Raw genomic sequence first — 22,552 nt, 5'->3', positions numbered from 1 at the left:
CCTGCAAGTCCGCGGAGGCCGCGGCGACAGGATCACGGCCGGCGCGCGGGGTGGACTTTGGCCCCGCGCAGCTCGCGTGCCTACGTCCCTTCGCTCTCGCGGCGGCGAGAGCCGGACCCACCAGGTGGCCGCGCGTGCTGCCGGCTAGTCGCCCGCGCATCTCTCCCCGCCCCGTTAGCCGGAACGTGCTCTGACAGCCCGACCTGGGCGCTAGCGTCTGTTTGGGTGTTCGGGCCTGACTGAAGCGGGGAGGAAAAGTTGTCCTTCTGTTCTCAGACTCTGGGGGCTCCTAGGTAAGTCTCCCAGGACACCTGGTGCGTGGGGTGACACTCATTGGGGGGGACGGGAGAGAAAGGCACTTGCGAGTCCGGGGCGTCTGAGAGCGGGACCTGGGCGCATGTTGCACAGCGACAAGTCAGGAGAGGCCTAACTGGCCGGGAGCCTCTCCAGACTCCGGGATCCCCAAGGAACTAGACCCATCTGTGTATTTGTTTATTCAGCTTTCTAACCAACAGATTTAAACCACTTAATGGACAGCTGCTATCTGTACTGCTCCTGTCCTCCTCCCCCGCCCCACGTTCTCTCGCCACATGTTGAAATCAGTCAGTTTCTTATTTTGAGGATAATTCCTCGAGTCCTGTTGGCTCCCAGGTGGGCAGGCGGTCACGACGGACGTGAACAAACGGGAAGGGGTGAGTGCTCAGAACCGGCGGGAGGGAGGAAGGCTGTGAGAGATGTGGACCTGTGTAAGGTGTGCACATATACAGTCATCATGGATTCAGAAGTGACTGAAGAGCTACGTACCTCGCCCAAGAGCCCTGAGTCTGCTTAGAAGAATAATGAAGTGGTAGCAGGTGAGCGCAGGGGAGAGAGTGACGCCCTGATGTCAGTAGTGGAAGTGGACATTTTCCAGCTGGAAGTATTTGAAGAGGTTAACTTTTAGAATAAAACAAAAGTTTGCCTGGAAGGCACATCTTTGCACGCTCTTCTAACATAAAAAGTTTGGTTAGGCAGCAGTGGAGACAGGAAGGGCGTGTTCAGCAAGTGTATGTTAGAGGTCAAAACTGAAGGAAGGGTGAGCTTTCAGATATTTTCGTCTTCAGTTTTGCGTTGTGGCATACCTTGGGAAATGTTTTATGTTGTCAAGAGGCCTGTTTATCTTTTCTGTCACCATGAGTTGTGGATAAGTATATTCTCAGTGTACTGGAATTTTAAAATGTAGTTTGTGTTTAATACTGCTATACGATTAGTTTACAATTTTGATTTGTATATACATTAATAAAGTGGGTATAAAGTTATATACACTATAATCATTAGAGTCATAAAATTTCATTTCAGCTTTAGAGCTTTTAAAAGTCTTTCCCTCCCTCCTTCCCATCCATCCACCCATCCATCCATCCATTTTTCTTACTTAACTGGACTCATTGTCAGTAGTTGTTCAGTTCAGTACTTCCTTAAGAAACCCACTATTTCATTGTAATTTAAAAATAAGTGAAACAAATGTTTAATTGGGCTTAAGTTACTAACTTTTAAAGAGAAATCTAGAGACCTGATGATATATTCCTGATGGATATGTGAGAGAGGACACTCAATTTTAAAAGATCATCTTACGGTTCACTTTTAAGGACAAGAATTTTTAGGGAATAACTTTTAACATTCAATTGAAATATAAGAATACAATAAATGCTTTATTTTTTAGATATAGATTATTAAAATGTTACCATTACATTACAATGGACACTAAAGTAATCAAAGGAAAATATTTACAGATAATTACGAACTATTTATAACTGTTTTTCAAAACTCCCCAACTTATATTTTGGGATTCAGAGTGATGGAAGTTCTAGAATTGAAAATTATTTTTATAGAATTCATACTCTGGAATGGAAAGAGACCTTTAATTACATTATGATATGAAACAATTTATTAATGGTTGTATCTGAGTAAACTGTCATCGAAGTGTTTTTTTTCTCCCCACTTATGATAATACAGTGGTTTTACTTAAAAAAACAAACAAACTTGTAATAGTCTAGAAACCTAAAATAGAGGGAAATTGTTGTATGTGGCACACCATAAAAATAAGAAAAAAAGGTAATCATTAAATTTACAGATATCCTATAATGAGAAACTGTATTCCTTTTGTACAGACAACAATTAAAAAACACCAAACTACTCTGTGCAGAGCTACTAGAATTATACTTTATGAAAAGAATATTTGAATATGTGAAAATAACTTCATGATTTGATCTCTTAGGCATGTAACAGTATACTGAATGTAGCCAGACAAATTTACCAGAAATTTTTATTTCATGAGAAAATGTAAGGGATATGGGGAACTTAGTTACATAAAATGGATATTATTTGTAATATTTTAAAGGATTTATAGCTGGCTGTGCCTTATCACCCTTCTATTTTTGTGTTGACAATTTCATGTTTGATCAGCAATAATACTGATAGAAAACTGAATGATGGATGTAGTCATGTATTTTTCTGCCTTTCTGAATTAAATCAGAAAGAGGTCATTGACTTATCACTAAGAAATTCTCTTGATATAGTTGCTAGAGAAAATTTCAAATCACAGTTGAATTCACAAATAGTATCAATTCCATCGCAATTACTGACTACTAATTCTTGGCACACGTAAATTTTTTTTCTTTAACTTTGTGATAGATGGTAGTACTCTTAGTAATAAATGAATGGATCCCAAATATTCTAACCAGTGCCCATATTCATACTGCCTTTTGATAAAACAAAACCTATTCCTTAAACTAGGCCCAATGAGATCCTAAGATTTGCATAGATTTTGAAAGAAACCTTATTTATATTGCCCTTAATTCATAGAGTTCTAACAAACGTGATCAAATCCAACCAGAAAGATTGTTGTTTATATTCTTAAGGTTGCTGAAAAAGTAATACAGGTGTTTGAAACTTTCTTTGAGCATTTCAGTGTTCAAGGTCTGCAGACAATTGAATGCCTAATTCCAATTTCACAGCGGTAGTTTATTTTAGTTCTATTCCTTCTTTAGATGACGTAAATGTTTTCTTAGATCCACCTGTTTACCTGTTTATCTCTTAACACACCTGGACTCCAGTCCTATCACTTCCATAATGTTTATCAAGTAAATAATTTAAGTTCATTGGCCTTTTTCTCATGAGGCTTAGGTCAATCATTGTTTTCTTATGCAGTTGTTTCAAACTTTTAGCATCTTCATTTGACTTTTAGAACCTCCAAATGGGCCATGTAGCTCTTGGGCTTTTTTTTTTTTTTTAACACCTTAACTAAGCATAATTAGGGGGGCTGTCTAAAAATATACTTTTTTTTAAACCCAGCATTGACTTTGTGACAATTCATTACTATTGAATTACATAAAGACTCATACAGTAGAATATTCTTTTCTGTAGAATCTTTTTCTTGTAGGTATTCTTACCTGTTAACATAAATTGATACTTCCAGTTGCTTATTTACCTCTGCCTTGCATTACCGCTGATGTGTTTTTGTATATACTCTTTGGCTCTGCACAGTGTATTTATCCATCCCCTGCCCCAAATTTTCCAGACAAAACAAAGAAATTTAAAACAAAAGTAACTGGTGAAATGTAAAAGACATATTATGACTAACCAAGAGGTTAATATTAGAATTTTGAAATGCTAGAGATGGGTCTTTAGAGAAGATTTAGATTTATTATGTTTCAACACTATTAATATTAAAATGAAAAAGTAAACCCATGTATGTGGTGACTTATTTCTAATGGTAGTACTCATTAAAACTAATCTTTTTCTCTAAAACGAGGCTTAGTTAATTTGCTATTTATTCAAATGCTATTTGCTATTATTAAATTTATTTTAATAAATTATTAATTAATAAATTATTTAGTTATTTTTAGGAGCAGAATATCAATGTTATAACTGGAGTGACTAGAAATTTGTGTTTATCTACACAGATTTTTGCCTAGCAGCCAAATTACCAGAGTATATCTGTGCTCTAAAATGAGGCATACTGGCACCACCCCATTTCATTTTAAAAGCAACATTATATTTTAATAATTTGCAGCTTATGATTCACTTTGAATCCTAATAATTTGTGTAATTGTGAACTTTGTTTACTCTCTCTAAATTGACTTGTATTTGTTTATTTTTTCAACTTGCTTTCCATGAACAATTTGAATTCTAAAATTCCCTCAGTTTATATAATGTTATCTAAAAATTTATTTGAAATTCCTTTTCTCCATGAATCATCTATGGGGACTCAGGTTCAACCTTTTGAATTAATTTATAACTGAAATACATCTTCTTGGACCTATACTGCACTGACTGAATAAACTTCCCAGTCAGTTGTACAGTTCCCTCTTCCTATAATCCAACAAGGGTCCCTGAACACACCTTCCCATTATACTGATAAATATATCATTCCTTTCTGCTCTGGCAAATTATTTTCATTAGCAAGAGAAAATAAAATTTAAATGTTGAAAAAGCACATTACTGTGAAGCAAATGAATCCCAGAGGTTTAAAAACTCTCAGCATTTTTAGTTTATTAATGCTTCTGGATTTCCTTCAATTTCTACCTTGAATGGCTTAAAATATACTGTTGAAAATGAAAATATACTGAATAACGTTGATCTAAAATACAAGTTTTAGTGTTTCTTTTCAAAGATTTTCTAACATAAGTCTAAAAGATTATACCATGAGAATATCATAACTTTTTTTAACAAGTAAGGAAAATTAACGTTGAATTCCTCAAATAAAGGATGCTGTGAAAAAGAACAAAGTTTTTCTGGTGTTCATTTATTTCTTCTCAATTTTTATGATGGCATTTTCTGTGAAAGTTTTTTGTATCATTTTAGTTGTGTATCATTTTGGTACACATATACAACCACAGCCATCATTTTGCAACTTTTTCTCAATTTAAGAAAAAAACTTTCTAAAAAGTATTTTAGGGGGTAAAAAAAAAATTAATGGTAGACATATTTCAGAGAAAGCATTTATGAAAATTTTCACTGACAGTGAGGAGAAACTTAACAGTACATAAACCAAATATCTTAACATCGCAACATATGTAGACTGTCATGAAATCATCTCATTAAAAAAGATCCTCAGAATCCTTAGGAATTATTCCTCATCATTACTTCACCCACATTTGCGTTCCAGGATTTTGTGGATCTACATCTGTATGCCTGAAGCTAACTTCCCCTTCCTTTTTGTTTTCAGTCTTTCCCTTCCTCATTCTGCCTTTAGTTGAACTAAATGCCCCCTACCCGCCAAATCTTATTTTATACATCTAGTCAGTCTAATCAGATCGACTGTCATCTCCTACCTGAGTTGTTGCAATAGCTACTTAGTTGACCCCCTTCTTCCTCAAGGCACCAGTTTATTCTCCACACAGCAGAGTGATCTTTTTAAAATATGTCTGATTATGTCACTCTTTTGTATAAACTTTCCGACAGCTTCTTAGGTCTTTCAGAATAAAAGACAAATGACAGAGTCCATATTATTTGACCCCAGGTACCTATCTGACATTATTTCCTAACATTTTCCTCTTAGTCAACTCAGCACACTGGCTTCCTGGATATTCCTCAAAGCAGAACAAGCTGGTTCCCAGCTCAGGGTTTCGTGCTCTGCTCTGTCTGGAATGTTCTGCTCTCAGGTAGTGTCACTGATCTCTGGTGTCTGCTCCAATGTACCTGCACTAGATAGAGAAGCAGCCTCTGATGGTCCTCTATGAAGTAAATCCTCACTGAGCATGCTCTGTTACCTTTATCATACATGATTTTTGTCCCTCATGCTATCATTGGCTGGCATCAAAAAACGTTTATTTATCATCTGTTCCCCCAATGAGAATGTGTAGTCCATGGAGTGAAGGATTTTGTCTGGTTCCCTGCCCTAACTCAGCCCTTAGAACAGTGCCTCAACAGTGCCTCATGGTCTGAGCTCTAAAAGGAAATATACATTGAAGGAATGAACGTCCTGTTGGAGGCCCAAGAAGTGACTTCTGTCTGCATCATTGCCTCACTTGTGTTTTTGTGTAATTTAAATAACTTTTCACCTTTACTTTTTCATCTTACACTTATATCATATCACACTTAAGAAAACTGTTTACTGTTTGTAAGACCTGGTTCTCATCTCAGGTGGGTGTATTTCAAGCTCAACTTGCTGTCTCTTTTCTATTCCTGATCTGAGAAACAATACCACATTTAACTTTCGAAAGTTATGAGTGGATGTTCATGCTTTTGGACAACAAAGGCTCAGTGGTTGGGTGCCTCAATATAATAATGCTTTGCACAGCTGAACTGACTTATTTAATCACATGACTCATCATGTCTTAATCCGAATAGCGTAAGTAGTGTATACAGATGTTTCTAATGGGACACTAGGAATCCAAAGTGGGCATGCCAGGTATCTCTGGGATTGTCTGTGGGGAAAGATGAAGAGAAATGGGTCAAGTCAAGGTGTCTTCTGAAAACCTTTAGATTGAGATAGCTTTACTTCTTGGCATTGGCACACACACCATAAATTTATACCTCTTTTTTTCTCATTCTTTCAGTATCTGTCCTTAAACAGAGCACATTGAGGATTTGTGATTTAATGGAAAGTCCACCTCTCCAACCTTAAAATCCCATTCTTTAGCTTGCTCACATTACTTCTGGACACATACAACTGAAGGTATGAATAAGTGGTACAACTCTCCATACAAATACAAATACAGATATTTTCTTACAAACTTAATGCCCCATAGCTGTCCCTCTTACATACTATGTCCATATTTACAATTTGCACTAACTTGCTCAGCGATTTTATTCTAAATATCTTAAGAATAGGAAAAGAAGTCTATAATCTTTTGTATTGATAATGAAGGAACAGGTCTCTCGTCCTTGCCTGTTTCTTCTCATTTTTCTCTTTCCCTCTTCCAGACTGAATTATGAGATCTTTCAAAATAATTTTAGCATCTTATTATGTCACCAGTGAATATGTGGTCCTTGGAAAACTCTAAAGCAAGGCAAAGTGGGGTTTTATGACCTGATTACCCCCTTTCCTCTTTCTAAAATACCATTCACACCTTCTGCTCCTCTTCTCCTTATATATCCAGGGCCCTCTGTGTTGCCTTCTGGCTCTTCCAAGTCCCAGCCCTTTCCTTGTTCTCAGTAGCGAAATTTGTATTGAAGGAGTTCTCTGATAATGCATGCTAGAGTGTGACTGAAAATAAATTATTCTGGGAAATATAATTATTACCCCAGATAGTAAAATAGCCAGCTCGGTTTACTACGCAGAGTCCCATGTTAAGTGCCAGATCTGCATTCTGGCACCTGGCTTGTCTGTAACTATTGTGGGACATTGGGTGGATCATTTCCTCCAAAATTAAAAAGAGACTGGATTAGTTTTTCAGGTTACTTTCGGCTAGAACATTTTATGTGAAATCCATGGAATTGGATTGGAAGTTGTGAAAATGTTCTCTCTTTACTGCCACATAAGCATACACATGAGAGTGAATGGGAGAAAAAGATACTTCCTAAAAGAAAAAAATAAAACCAATAAAAATTATCACAAAAAACTTTGTTTATGAAGCTCAGAGGGCTCAGTTAAAATTGGAAACTTGTGGATTTTTTTTTTTTTTTCAGTTTTCTTAGCCCACTAGATATTTTCATACCTCTCCCCTCCTTCTCAGTCAGGAATTGAGCCTCCGCCTTATTTAACCGGAATGCGGAAACGAGAAGGTAAGGTAGGCTGCTGCTGGAGTCAGTCTTGTTAGGGTTAAGAAAAATAACCACTTGGCATTCTCTTCCCTGAAGCACGTATCATTAACATCCATAAATACTAATTTTTTTTTCACAATTTGGCTTTGTCCTATGAGCATTCATACATGTAGCTGCTGGTGGTACCAATCCAGAAGTAAAATGTGGAGTTGGATAAGCTGTTTGATAAACGTTGTCTTTTTCATAGTAGAGCTCCCCTTTTTAATGGATTTGACACGCACAGACATACGTTTTAGAACCCACATAACATATGGGTCTGGGCCATAGTGCAGTCTAGTCGTCGTGTTACGTTAGAAGGCAACGGGACTCCCAGCTCTAGGAGTTTTGGTGTCTTTGCTAGCGTTGGTCTTAAGGGGAGTGACATGGGCTTCATACAGTGCAACAAAGGGAGAGTTTGGGCCCAAATCTTGAGACACCTGTCGTCTTCGCCTGGGAACCACTAAAGCGTTTTAAAGCCTCAGCCAGATCACTCCTTCACTCTGCCGTCCCACCCCCAATCGTGCCAAGTGCAGTAGCCCATGCAGCGTGCTGCCCCCTGAAAAGGACAGCCTCTCTTCTGCTCCTCCTGGCCGCTCTCCTCCTGATAGCCCGCTGTGCACACAAACCAGGGAGTTATAAATTGTGGTAGCTTTTAGCAGCGATGGAAGCTTACAAATACTCATCGTTCAATACATTTTCTGTTGTGAAATATTATAGAGGATGTATATTCCTGTAACTAACAATAAATTGCATTTGACAGCCTGACTTTGTGTTGTCCCAAATATAGTTATAAATTTGTATTTTCTTGATTCATTTATAATATTTATTTGCTTCCAGAGAAGTCTGCTTTTATGTTGCCCTCATCACTTCTAATTCTTTGCTGGTTGTAAATTCTCTGTAATGTCAGACTATCCCTAGTCCTACATGTCTGTTGCTCAAACTATTCCACAAACAAAGGAAAGGCAATCCAATTTGTTATTGCTAATTGATATTTGATTTACATCTCTGTTCTCTTTGATATCCCTCTAATTGTATCCTGAAAATATCTCATTCCCACTGGGCTAAAACAATGCCAGATTGTAAAATATGACTAATTACGTGCTTACTCATATTACTATATTAAAGGAACATCATTATTATTATAAGTTTTTTATTTTGAGAGGCAACTTTTCTGACTGTATAAGATCAAATTTTAAGTATGATAATAGAGAATATATGGTAAAAATCTATGAATACATAAATAGTAAAAGCGTTTAATGTTTATATTTTTATTACTAGAATTACATTTCTTGTGAGAGGATATTTAAAAATAGAATGTGAATTAATAATTTTATTTTTTACATTTTAACTATAGAAGAATGAAAATATATTTGATCATTTTTAAACAGCTATTTGGCTATACATTTGATGTTTCATTTTAAAATCAGATATTAGTTACTATATTATAGAAATGATCCTTATGATTTTTTTCTCAAAATATTTACTTTCATTGTGATTTTGTAATGACACAAACCATATTTTAACTACTTATCTTTACAAAGTTGTTTTAAGCCCTTTAATTTTTTCCATTTTTTAATTAAAAGTAACTTACGTGCCGTAAAATTCACGCTTTTTAGTGCAAAGTTCTGTGTGTTTTGACAAATGTATATGGTTGTGTAAGCACGACCACAACTAAGATACAGAATGGTCCCTCCCTGCTCCAAATGCTCCCATGTGCTTTTCAGCCCATCCTCCTCCCATCCTCCTGTTCCTGGAACCACTGATATGTTTTCTGTCATTGTAGTTTTGTCCTTTCAGGTCTGTTTTTTGGAGTTTTTTTTGGAAGTTTTTAAAAAATTGAGTACATTTGACATATAACATTGTATAAATTTAAGGTGTTCATCCTGTTATTTTGATACAATTTACGTAGGTATAATATGATTGTGTTGATATTTATCACATTACATAATTACAGTACAATATTGTCTGCACTCATCATACTGATCTCTGTGACTTATTTACTACCCTTTGGTAAGTTTGTACCCTAAACAACACCAGTCTAGTCTCCCACCCACACCCTGTGGTAACCATGCTACTCTCTTTTTTACAAGTGTGAGTTTCAGATTCCCCATTTAATTGATAGCATACAGTACTTGTCTTTCTCTGTCTAACTTACCTCACTTAGCAAAATGTGCTCAAGGTCCATCCATATTGTCCCTAGTTGTCCCTAGTGGCAGGATGTCTTCCTTTCTCATGGCTGAATAATATTCCATTGTGTATATATACCACATTCAAGTCTGTCTTATAGATAGTATGAGCCTTCGGAGTCAAGTATATTTCACTTAGCATAATGCGTTTGAGATTCCTCTATAGTGTTCTGTGTATTTTTTTTGCCTTTGCAAGAATGCAGTTGCTTGTTCCTGTCATAATTTTTTAGCAGTTTTGAATTCTCTCATTTTTTATTCAAATATATTTTTATATAACCTTAAATTTCATTTTGGCTTAGAAATTGGCTTGACTTACAAACAAGAGACCTTACTGGTGCATCATCGCTGAGAATTATTTTGGGGGTCTTCACCATCGTACACGGCCCTCGTTCCTGCTTCCACCCCAGTCCCTCGCTTGGCTCTCCTACTTGCTTTCCTTGTTCTCACAGGTTACTGTTCATGTCTTTTCATCCCCTGTCGTCTGTTTGACTGATTGAAAGATGTAAGACTGATTCAGGTAGCTAGTTCTTAGAGAAGAAAGCGGCTCATTATCAGTTGTTTAATAATGTTCATTCATTTTTTTCATTTATTCACTTACTCATTCCTCAATAGTTGATCATCCACCAATTTCTGTAAATGGCAGAAGAAGTAAACAGAATCCAAGAATCCTAGAATTGAAAGGCACCTTTGAGATCATGAAATAAATTTTCCAACCTCTCTTCTGAGTCAGATGATAGATAGGGCTAGGATTTGTTATCCAGGAACCTCTGTCAAGTTGCCTTGTATAGGAAAAGGGAATTAGCAGAGAGGCATATCAAAAAGTCAGGTGGGCTGCTAAGAACAAGTTATTAGTTTGAGAGGGCTAGCTAGGCTGAAATGGAACAGAAACCAGAGAGGCAAGACAGGAATGAGAATAGACAAGAGGCCTGGAAAATTTTTCTGTGGGTTGGCTTTTTTACAGACAAGAAGCAGTTTAAAGACATCTGAATGTGAAGGAGGTGATTCCCTTGCCATAGTCTGGCTAGAGGTTTCAAAACTTCCATGAATGGAGAACTTACACAGCATTTAAAAACAAAAAATTGATAGAAAGTTCTTCCTTACATTGAATTGGAATCAATTAATTAGTCATTATTTCTAGCTCTGCCCTTTGGATTTATACAGAATATTTGACATAGGTAACTTTGCAAATGTCTGAAAAGTTTTTTATCTCCAATAAATCTTTCCTTTCTCAGGCTGAAGAAGTCAAGTTTCTTCAGTTATACTTTATATACTATATGGATTTATTTCACCCTTCACAGATCTGATCACTCTTCTCTGGGTATGCTTCTGTTGGCCAAAGTTCCCTGTTAAAACGTATCCAGAGCTAAATACCATACCTCCCATGAGTGTGGCCTGACTGACAAAGAACACAATTGAAAATTTATCTTTTTCTGTAACTTAATAGCAAATTCATTTTTAGGCATGTTACATTGTTACTAGAATTGTAATTAATTTCATCTAACTTGCAATTAATACGCAATTTGAATAGTTTATTTTAATAATAGGATTGGTATGTCTGTTAAATTTGTTTTTTTATAGTTTAGTTATTTAGCATGTCAAGATTTAAAAAAAAACTGATTCTATTATCTATGTTAGCAATTATGTCATCCATAATTTTGATTAATGCATTTTTATAGCTCTGTTCAATTGTTTATTAAAATATTGAGCAGAACAGCGTTAAGAATAGAGCCTTTTCTAAATTTAGTGAGCATGGATGCTTTGACTTTTCATTAATCCTTTGGATGTGATTGTATACCTACTATTAACATTTGAAATTAATCATAAATATCATTATAATAATGCCTAACATTCATTGAGCTATTAGTTTAGGCACTTTTGTAAGCAATTTGGGTATTAACTTAATTTTCATAATACTTTTGTAAAGAGGTACTGTTATTTCCCCATTTTACGAATGGGAAAGCTGAGTCACAGATTTCAAGAACTGTGAAGGATTTGTGATTTGACCCTCCTTGCATACTAGTATAATAAATTAGCCAGTGACTGCTTTGAGGACTCTTATAGAAGATGTAAGAGTTCTGGGTCAAAGACAAAGGACTTTATTACTCCTGGTACAGCAGGCAGCATGAACTTCATGTTCGTTTGGGTTCCTGCCCTCCAAGCCACACAGGGGCTCTGCAGCGTGGCTCAGTGCCACACTCTCAGTGTATCTCAGCTGTATCACAGATGAGGAGCCCCCAGTGTGGGAACCCCAATCTTTTATAATGGGCTGTAAGAAAACTTTCCTTTTGCTCCAGAGGGAGATGCGATTTCTGTCTTCAAAGGCTATCTGCTATCTAAGTAACTATGAAAAGACAGTTCAAAACAAAGCTGCCAGTGCTTCTCCTCACAAAACATGCAGAAACTGAAGAAACGCATGACATCTGCCTTTTATCTCATATATTAAGAAATGTCCCCAAAGTTACACAAATAGTAAGTGGATTTACTCCACGTTGGCCATGAGAGACTTTCTCCATGCTTTCTTGGTTCAAATGTTATAGAGATAATGCATTTCTTTGATCCACTCATCTAGTAACATGTCAGAAAAGGAAACAAGGTTTGGCATGGCTTATTTTTAACAAATCCATGTTAGGTTTAAAAAAAAAATTAAGAGCTCACAAACCATCTGTTTAGTAACCTGTTCTAGAATTTTGCTGAGGAATAGTGTCAAGATCACTGATCTTCATTTTTTTGAGTCTTTTTACCTTAAAAGAAAAAAAAAATAACATTTGCCCCTCGTATGGATTACATCTGCTCTCCTGTTGTTTGTAAGTCTTCTAAGGCTATCAACTATGTTTCTGTTTTTTATAAGCTGCTTTTTTTAATACCTTGAAATTATAGTTCATTGGTCCTGTGTACCTGAACTTATTTAAAGTGACTCATTGTCCTCTCTTTAATTCCTGAGCTTTGATTTTCGTATTAATCATATTTGACTCTCTGTTTTAATTTCAACACTTTCCTTTTTGGTGGAGAAGCTAAATACCCTAAGATTTAAGAACTTTGGCTTCATCTCAGTTATCTGATGACACAGTAGTCCCCCCTTATCTGCGGTTTTCTTTCTTGGTGTCATTTACCTATTGTCAACTGAGGAGGTCTAAAAATATTAAATGGAAAATTCCCAAAATAAACAATTTATAAGTTTTAAATTGCTTGCTGTCTGAGGAGCATGATGAAGTCCCATGTTGTCCTGCTCTGTTCCTGGGTGTGATCATTCCTTTGTCCAGCATCTCTAGGCTGTATATGCCCTGCCGGTTTGTCATTTGATAACCATCTCAGTTATCAGATCAACTGTTGGGTATCACAGTACTTGTGTTTAAGTCACCCTTATTTTACTTAATAATGGCCTCAAAGCACTTGAGTAGTGATGTTCAAAATTCAGATATATCACAGAGAAGCTGTAAAAAGATTTCTTTGAGTGAAAAGGTATCTAAGTATCAGAAAAAACACAGTATATATAGGATTCGGTACTACCCAGGCTTTCATGCTTTTACTGGGTGTCTTGGAACATGTGCCCCGTAAATAAGGAGGGACTGCTGTATATCATTGCCACCAAACTGTAGGCTCATTCTTCTTTACTATTTCCCCTATATCTAAATAAAGTTTTGAAGTGTTCTTCGATTTTTTTTTGGGGGGTGTGTGGATTTGCTTCAACCATTTTAAGCAATTATTAAAGCTTTGAGCCATGTTTCTGTACTATTCCTTGCCATGTAATATCTCTTCTGAGGTTGAATAATCTCTGTGTAACTCGGTGTTTTTACATATTTTATAATTTTTTCTTTATTAGTGTCTTCTGAGGCTGAAGGCGATCATAATTTCACATTCAGTAATTCATAGTTTTAACAGATATTTATCTGAAGCCGTTATTTTTATTTTAGAGTTTCATGCCAAGCCATATATATAGTAGGGGTTGGCAGATTTTTTTTTTCTGTGAAGGCATAGATAATAAATATAGGTTTTGTGGGCTGTAGGTCTCGGTCACAGCTATTCAGTAGTATGAAAGCAGCTACAGACAATACCTAAATGAATGAATGTGGCTGTGTGCCAATAAGGTTTATTTATGGATGCTAAAGTTGGAATTTCATATAATTTTCATATTTCACAAAATATTTTTCTTTTGAGTTTAGTTCAAACATTTTAAGCTGTGAAACCCATTCTTACCTTTCAGACCATCCAAAATCAGATAGTGAGCCAATTTTAGCCCATGCACTATATTTCGCCAAACACACACACACACACACACACACACACACACATTCACACACACAGAGTTATTCATATAAATATAGACATCTATTTTATCTGTTACTAAAATCCATGCCACATTTTACTTACTGGCTTAGAATTATGAGCTTAAAATCAACACTTCTAAGAATTCAGTGGCAAATTCTTTCATGAAATTCTTCCCATTTCACTGCTATTAAGTCCAAAGTAGTACTTCTCATTGCTTCTTAAGCCTTCAGAGAAATGATATTATTAATAAGCCAATAATTGATTAGATGTTGAACTTTCGTAATTTTTAGTATTGCAATGTAAATCTTGATAATAAAATACAATGACCAGTGAGTCATGAGATGGCTACGTAGTGAACCAAGAATAACATTCACATTAGTTTTTCAGAGATCAGGGCAAAACGAAAACATCAGCAAGGTCCCCAGGCAGGTAGAGTCCTGAATCAGCATCACGACTAGCAGAGGCAACTTCAGGTGTGGACAGAGCTTTGGCACAGCCCAGAGCTTCTCATCCTCTTCGGTATGTGAGGCTGTGGGCAGACCACAGTCCCTAGTACAGTGAGATGAGTTAAGTATCTGGCTGGAATGGGAAATTGGAAAACTGACCACATCGGGGCTATTTCACTAGATTTGCTTCTGTGCCTTTGGGTAAAGAGGATCTAATACTATATTTACTTATGGTGGCTCTTTAGATAGGTTTTACTGTTTATGTGTTTGGTATTTATTTATATTTTTTAAGATAACTAAAACCAACCTTACAGAATCTGTCTGAGGGAACGTTTCTGTGATTTTTGATGTAAACTTTGTAGATTATACAATCTCAGCTCGAGGAGATGGGAAGATAGATGAAAAGACAGAGAATGAGGAATAGTAACGTTCTTTTCCTTGATGTTCTTTCTTCCTTGCTATGGGCAACTCCGCAGTACTCAGTGAGATAGTAAACTATTTGACTTTTTTTTTTTTCCTTCACAATACACATCTTTTTGTCAGGAGGCCTAATTTGCAGGTAACAATTGTTGTTTTATGAAAGAGTTGTAAATTGAACATCATATGTTTTTTCTTGGAATTTAAAATATTTTTGCTTCCACCATTCAGCATCTTGAAGAGGCAGTTTGAGATGTTTGATTCCCAACCAACCTAGAATACCCACTCCCCCAACCTCACCCTCTGAGCTCATCTTAAGTTGTCCTTATTTTCTTTGACCTAAAAGCACTTATGTGAACTCTGTTTTTATCATGTTAAGGCTCAAAAAACAAACCTCTAGCATATAGTATTGAATTTCTTTGTGAAATAACTTAGTTGAGATGTATATGAATTTTATATTTCTGAGTTTTAGACATTTTTAGTTCATTGGCCTAGGTGGTTGCTATTGTGTTGAGTGAAAATTTTATTTTTATGATGTAGTACATGTTACTTTACCAAAGTCGTGGTCAGAATTGCTTTCAGAAGAGAGAGGTTTCAAAATAAAGCACAAAAAATACACCAAATCTCTATTTTAGAGTTAAGACAATAATAAATGAAATATTTATGAGTCATGGCTTGGCTCTATGAGAAAATACAGACAAGCCTGTGGTTTTATTACAGTACTTACAGTATTTGTGTGACCTAAAAAAAAAAAAAAGTACAAAAGACCTAATGTAGTCAGGTATGGGGGCTACTGAGATATGGGTAACTGATGAACTATTACGGTCTTCCACAGAGAGTGAAATTCTCTTTAATAAAATATTTTTGAAAATGTTAATGGAGGATGAGGAAATACAACTAGACGTAAAAAATATTGTTTGATGACATAGGCAATACAAATTTAAGAAAGACTTAATTGAAATACTAATAATATGTACATTTTTAGGCTTTATTTCCATAAATAAAGGGCTGTACTGTCATTTCTGTTTTTAAATCACATTTTTCAGCAAGAATAGTTAGTCATTTTAATTTAAATTTTAATATGTGGTGGTAAAAATTAAAGTTAATTTGGTGTGTTTTTTGATGTGGGGTTTGAATTCTCTCATGTGAAGTGCCTTAGTAATTATGACAAACAAAGCTACATATATTGTTAGTTGAAGAAATCATCTTTTATTGCTAGAAAATGAAAACATGTATTCAAATAAATTTAATATTTTTTGTAACAATATATGTTACTATTATGAAATACAGAAAATATCCTGTTGCCCTTGTATGCTTGAAATAGTAGGAAATCTAAAATGTTTTAACAGTGTTTATAAAATGTTATAGGTGATGCTGTTGAATATCTTAAATATGTGAAACATTTATTTGTGATAATTTTGCTGTTCATAAGAATCATTTGGGAAAAACTATAAAAATGCTGATTTCCATGTTTGATCTGGATTATTCTGATTCATTAATAGCTCTGGGGTGGGATCACCCTGCACGATTCATATAAGGTGGTATGAAGACCACACAGGTATAGAAACACCAGAGTAAAATATCACATGGCATTTGTAAAGCATTTTTTTTTTTAAGGAAAATAGGGAATTGAAATAGAACCCAAATTCCACTGGTCATCAGAAATAAGATTATGATTTAGAATATAAAATATATGACTACCTTAAGAATAAATTTATAACCTCTAAAGTTCTAACAGAGTTTTCACTTTGAGTATTTTTATTGATCCAATGGATATTTTGATTTTTCTGGTACTAATCTAGAATAATTCTACAGTTTTACGTATAGGAACAAATTGTAGAAAGGAAAGAATACTATTATTAGGTCAGTGCAAAAGTAACTGCGGTTTTTGCAATTATTTTTAACCTGTTAAACCGCAATTACTTTTGCACCAACCTAATAGCTTCCTTTAAAAAAAGATTGAGAGAAAGGCGGGGGCAGAGAGACAGAAAGAGAAAGAACGAGGTGGAGGTAGTTGTGTGATGTGTGTGCTTAAAGCCTGGAACATTAAGTTTGTCAACTTGTGTGTAACTCTTTCCTGTGACATTTAAGTTAAAACACAGATTTTGCCCTTTTGTCTTCATTGAGCTCAATTTACACATTATTATGGTGGTTGGCTTAAATTTTACACAGAATAAAATGAAGATTTGTGAATTATTTGAAGAATTTCAGACTTTTTCAATAAAACATATTTGAAGTCTAGACAGCTTTCCAAAGTTTGTTGATTGGCCATTTGGAACTGGGAATAATTCTTCCTGCAGAAAAAGAATGGTCTAAATAGAGATTAATTTGCAATGAAAAAAATTGGTGGAACATTTTGTTCTAATTACAGTATTTAAGACAGAAAGTTAGTTTATTTGTTTTAAATGCTTGTGGTTGGTACAACGTAGTTCATGAAACTCTTACCAGTCAGCCAAACACAACTTCTTGTTTAGCAAATTCTCCATCTCCTCAGAGAGTTTGCTAATCACCTGGTTTCTGAACTGAGTACCTCCATTCTCCTTCGGGAAATGGGTCATCTCATATTCTTTTGTGTGAGTTGACAGAAAGAATTTATAATTTGAGGTACAGTTTTGGGTTTGGGGGTGGGCTAGACACTTGAGCATGGAGTTCTAATTTTGTAAGATAGCTGATGAAGGAGGGACACATGGAAATAAAGTCAGGAGAGGGCAGTAGGATCACTGTAACTTTTGTTTGGCACTAATCACGCAGCCTGGACCGCGTGAGGTGCATTTGTAGCAAGAAAGGTGGTTTGGGCACAGGCCCCATGTTCAGAATGCAGCTAGCTGGAGTCAATGGTCAGTGCAGGAAGTGAGAGCCAGATGGCTGCTCACCCTCAGACCACTAACTAACCAGCCAAAACAAAGCAAAACAAAAAGGAGGGGAAACGAGGGAGTCAACCAATGCTATCTTTTTTTATTTTTTTTTTGCTGAATTCAGATATCTATCCACATTTTGTATTGACCTGACTCTTGACGCTTGAATAACAATATTAGCATTTCATATATGTAAAACATTTTACAGCTAATAAACCTCTTATATTATCTAATTGGATCTTTGAACTAATTCTTCAAGATGATTAAGGCAGCTATAACATTACATACTCTGTGCAAATGACGAAATAATAGAATTTATTTACCCAAGGTTATCTGGCTAGTCAATAGCAAAGCCACAGGTAAGTGGGTCATCTCCCTCTTCCTGGTTGAGTGTTTTTTCCTCTGTATACAGCACACTGCTTCTCATGACTGGGTATCACAGAGCCTCTCAGATGTTACTAGCTGCCCGGAGGGCAAAGGTTGTGTCTTCGATTTTATAGCTGTTTGTAGCACAGGTGCACAGTGGAGACCCACCAGCAGCATTTGTTAGCTGGGGTGTGGGCGGCACGTCATGGCAGGAGGAGGGCTCGGCAGAAGACAGATGAAGAGCACACCATGGGCTTAGCCCTATTCTGGCTGTGTGACCTTGTGCAGGTTATTTGATCTCTGAACTTAATTTTCTCATCTGGAAAATATGGATGAAAATTCTACATAGTGGTATTTTTTGTATGAATTAAAAATAATATTTATAAAAATGCCCACACAGTAGCTGCCAGATAGTAGATGCCCTCCTTTCAGAGGTGACTGTGGGTCTTATAACTGTCCTTTTTCCTAAATCCTCCCTGAACTTTGTTTTTGCCTGAGTGTTTTGTCTGTTGGCTTTGTTTTGTGTGTTTTTTATCTTAAAACATGGAGTACTAGGGTTTGGGGTGGGGCAGTCCGTTGTACTAAGGGAGGATCCTCATACTGAACCCCTGAACAGCCAAAAGAAAAGGAAACATGCAGTTTACCAGAAGCAAATATATTGTCTTCCTTATTTCTAGCCTGCTTTGGTCAGGAAGTTAAGTTATAAGCCGCTGATCCAGGAACATTGTGTAGAGTAAAAAGCTGACTTCGTGGAGGTTCTCAGAAGTCAAATACTATCTCTGCCTGAACCAGCATATCCTTGGAAACCTGAAACTTAAAAATTAGTTTTGACTTTGTTTGTGGTATTTACAAGTGAAGTTACAATTGTTTGTTCATGAAGTTCTCTGAAATGGTTACATGTGGCATAACTAGATGTTGCCCCGTTTTATTTGAAGATTGTCTCAGTTTTACAGTATTTTTTTTTATTTTTATTTAACCCCAGATCTTATTGATTGGCTTTAAATATGATGTTTTTAGATGAATAAATTCCTTATAATGAAGTTACATTTTCTGGAGAAATATGTTTTGTAAGCTGTCTTATACCAGGGGTGCCAAAAAAATGTATACACGTTTTAAGCGATGAATGCATTTTTTTGGGACCCTTTATTTGGCACCTTCTGTATAATAAATTTCTTTCTGGGTATCATTTTGACTCTCCTCTTAGAATTTTTCTTGAATTTCTCTAATGGATTTAGATAAAATGATTTCCATGTAATTTAATTTGGTATCTTAGGTAATTTATTTTTCAGGGTTGCTGCTCTCCTGTTCTGAGGGTCTCTTCCTGGATCTACCAAGCTGGGAATTTTGCTCTTAACTTGGCTAGTTTTAAATTTAGGAAGGCAATTTTCCTGGTTCTAAAATGGAGTAATTTTCTATTTTTATAACAAGGCTAATTAATTACCAGTTTCTGTTGGAATTAGAATTCTCTCCTTTGTGTAATGAATGGCCCAGGCCATTTTACTCTATGATGTGAGCTCTTCACAGAATACTGCATGGCCCTGTGATACACTGTCATGTATAGTATCAATTACCATTTTACATGCGCACATTGAGAAAATTAGGTTGAAAATACTGGATTTTTCCCTATAGATTTCAGGCACTAAGGAAGAGAATTTTGAGGATACTTTCACACTCACGTCTCTTTCCTCTCCTTCAGTTCTAAGAAAATACATTGTATAATTTAGTCCAAGAAGCACAATTCCCTTTCCCATTTGTCTGGAAGTAATTATTTACTGAGGAGATATGTGCCCGGCGGAAGAAAGATTTGGCAAGTGGTACATATTCTTTAGCTCGTTGATGTTGGGCGCACATGTTAGTGATCCCCTAATGTAAAGCACATGCTCAAAGCATAGTTACTGTGTGTGCTTAGTAACTGTTCTTAAATAATATTGTGTCATGGTAGAGGCTTCATTTGGAGTGGGAATAATGGATGAATTTAAACCAATATGCAAGTTATGTAATGGTATTTTTCAAGGTCTAGTCTAGCCCTAGAAATATCTATTTATAAAATATAGAGGCTTGGGATTCCATTGTACTTACTTAGAGGTCAACTTCAGTAAAATTCTAAAGTAAATATACGGTGAAATTAGCGTTAAGTAAATTAAATGTGAATTTAGCAATGAGAGAAAAATAAAAATAAAAGTAAACGCTTAGAAACAGTCACATTACCTGATAAGAATGTCAGTATATTTTGCTACTTCTTTAAAGTTTTTTTCCATATGCTTGCCACCTTTATTATTTATTTGACTAAAATAAATTGTATGAACCAGGTTGCCTGTTTAATAAAAGTTTAGCGTTACAGTATTTATTTTGGGCACATAGCCTCTTTTTTATTTGTACCTTCAGGCTTGGTCTTTTTAGAATTAATTGAGCTGACTACTTAAAGTGCTACTTAACTACAATTTAGACATGAAATTTAATTTCAGGACGAAGACCAGTGGCTGGCACAACGTGGGGTGAAGTTCTGAATGTATGTAAACCTGTCTGCTCCTCTTCCCCACTCAGAGTCCGCGCTCCTCTAAAAGCAGCTCTTTGCATTTTCAGTAGTTCAGTTTTTTGCTTTTGTTAATACTTTTATTGGCAAGATGATTTCCTAAGGGTTTTAAATAGTACTTTTGTATTCAGCTTCATATTATTCTTCCCATCATTAGACCTGATTATTCTTAGAGGACATATCCTAGAATTAAGGTGTTTAGGATTTTATCAAAATGCAAATTATTTAACAGTATTTTTAAATGTAAGGATTACATTGCATGTTTAAGGTAGTCTTTATATACAGAAATTCATTAGTATTATTAATTTGGCAACATCAAACAATCATAATATTTTTTAGTTTCCTAGTTTTGTATCGTAAATTTGTCTGTTGAGGGAGGTTATATGTCAAAATTGTTTTGTTGGCAAATTATAATTTATCAGCAGACCAGTGTTACTGAGAAAGTAACTTCTAAGGGTAAATAAATGCCTATATTAGTTTAAAGATGTTTGACTTAATTGCTACATTGAATCTTGTTAAAACTAGTTTACCTAGAACGATGAACTATATTTAGCAATATTTGTCTGCCTTGTTTTTAGGGGGAAAAATTGGACCTGACCATTTAACATAAGAAGCACTCACAAGATTATAATTTAAAAAAATAATAAACATGAGAATACCTAAACTTCAGGTATTTTGCTTGATTTTTTTTTTTTGAGGGACTAAGTACTCCTCATCCTAATTGTAAACTGTGTCTGATGGATTAGACACCAGAGATGTGTCAAATCTTTTGTTGCCTTAGAATTGTATTTACTTCAATAAAATGAGGGCATTAGAGAGAACTTGGTGAGTGTTTTGCTGTATAATGGTATTTGTTGACTTTGTTAATATATTTTAAAATAAATTTTGCATTTCATAATATAGTTTGAATTACATACATCATTGGTGAAAGTGGGGAGAAATTCCTTTTTAATGAGTTATTCTTTTATTCTAGTATTATGTGTTATCTGAATATATATGTGTTTAATGCATTTTGCCTCATCTTTGTAATTTACAACACTAGTGTAAATCAAAATGATATAGTTTTGTGGAGTATGATTGCAATCATAAAATGAGAACGCAGCATGTTGAAATACACAGAGTAAGCTTTTATATTAATAGTTTATCTTTATAATAAAATTGACACTACCTGAAGAGACTTTAGATTGATTTATGAATGAGCAAGTAGATGAGTCATTAAATTTTGTACCGTTATGAATTAAGGACTGTGTTAATCAATGGAGAAGCTGATAATGCTGTATGCTTTAAATGTTACATTTAATCCTAAATATCAGGTCAATGCATTTATTCACACTTTACCCTTTCTCTTACAACTTATTTATTATATTAAAAATAATTAAAGGAAAAAAATTCTCCCAAAAAAGTTTTAAAGGTGTATGTATATAATCTATTTGGTTATTAACTGATAAATATTTGTCAGAACAGTTATAGTCTTAATTTCATTTGAATGGAAATCTCGTATTTTAAGATACAGATCCCTTACATTGCCATGAGAACTTTAAGAATTTCGATTTTGAGCATTTGCTGCGGCATATGGTGCATTTTCTGTCTTATTTTGTACACCCGCCCATTAAGAAGGAAAAGTGAAGTAAGTAATCTAAAAATAACTCTGCTGTTGGCCTAACTTAACAACAACAATAACAAAAACGTCTTCTGTGCGTAAGTAAAGCTCCACATTTTCTGTCCTGTGGTGGAAAATCTCTAACGCATTTTTCCGCC

The 22,552-nt window shown here is 35.4% G+C and overlaps 1 protein-coding gene across 3 annotated transcripts in view; it reads left to right on the top strand.

Moving 5' to 3' along the window:
- Window positions 1–22,552, top strand: part of FOXP2 (forkhead box P2) — a 606,662-nt gene that overhangs the window by 1,273 nt on the left and 582,837 nt on the right. The gene's annotated exons all lie outside the window — the stretch shown is intronic.

This window comes from Rhinolophus ferrumequinum, chromosome 26 (assembly GCF_004115265.2).
Source record: "Rhinolophus ferrumequinum isolate MPI-CBG mRhiFer1 chromosome 26, mRhiFer1_v1.p, whole genome shotgun sequence".
Taxonomy (NCBI): domain Eukaryota; kingdom Metazoa; phylum Chordata; class Mammalia; order Chiroptera; family Rhinolophidae; genus Rhinolophus; species Rhinolophus ferrumequinum.
Note: the sequence above shows the minus strand (reverse complement) of the source record. Positions and strands in the feature narration are given on the sequence as shown.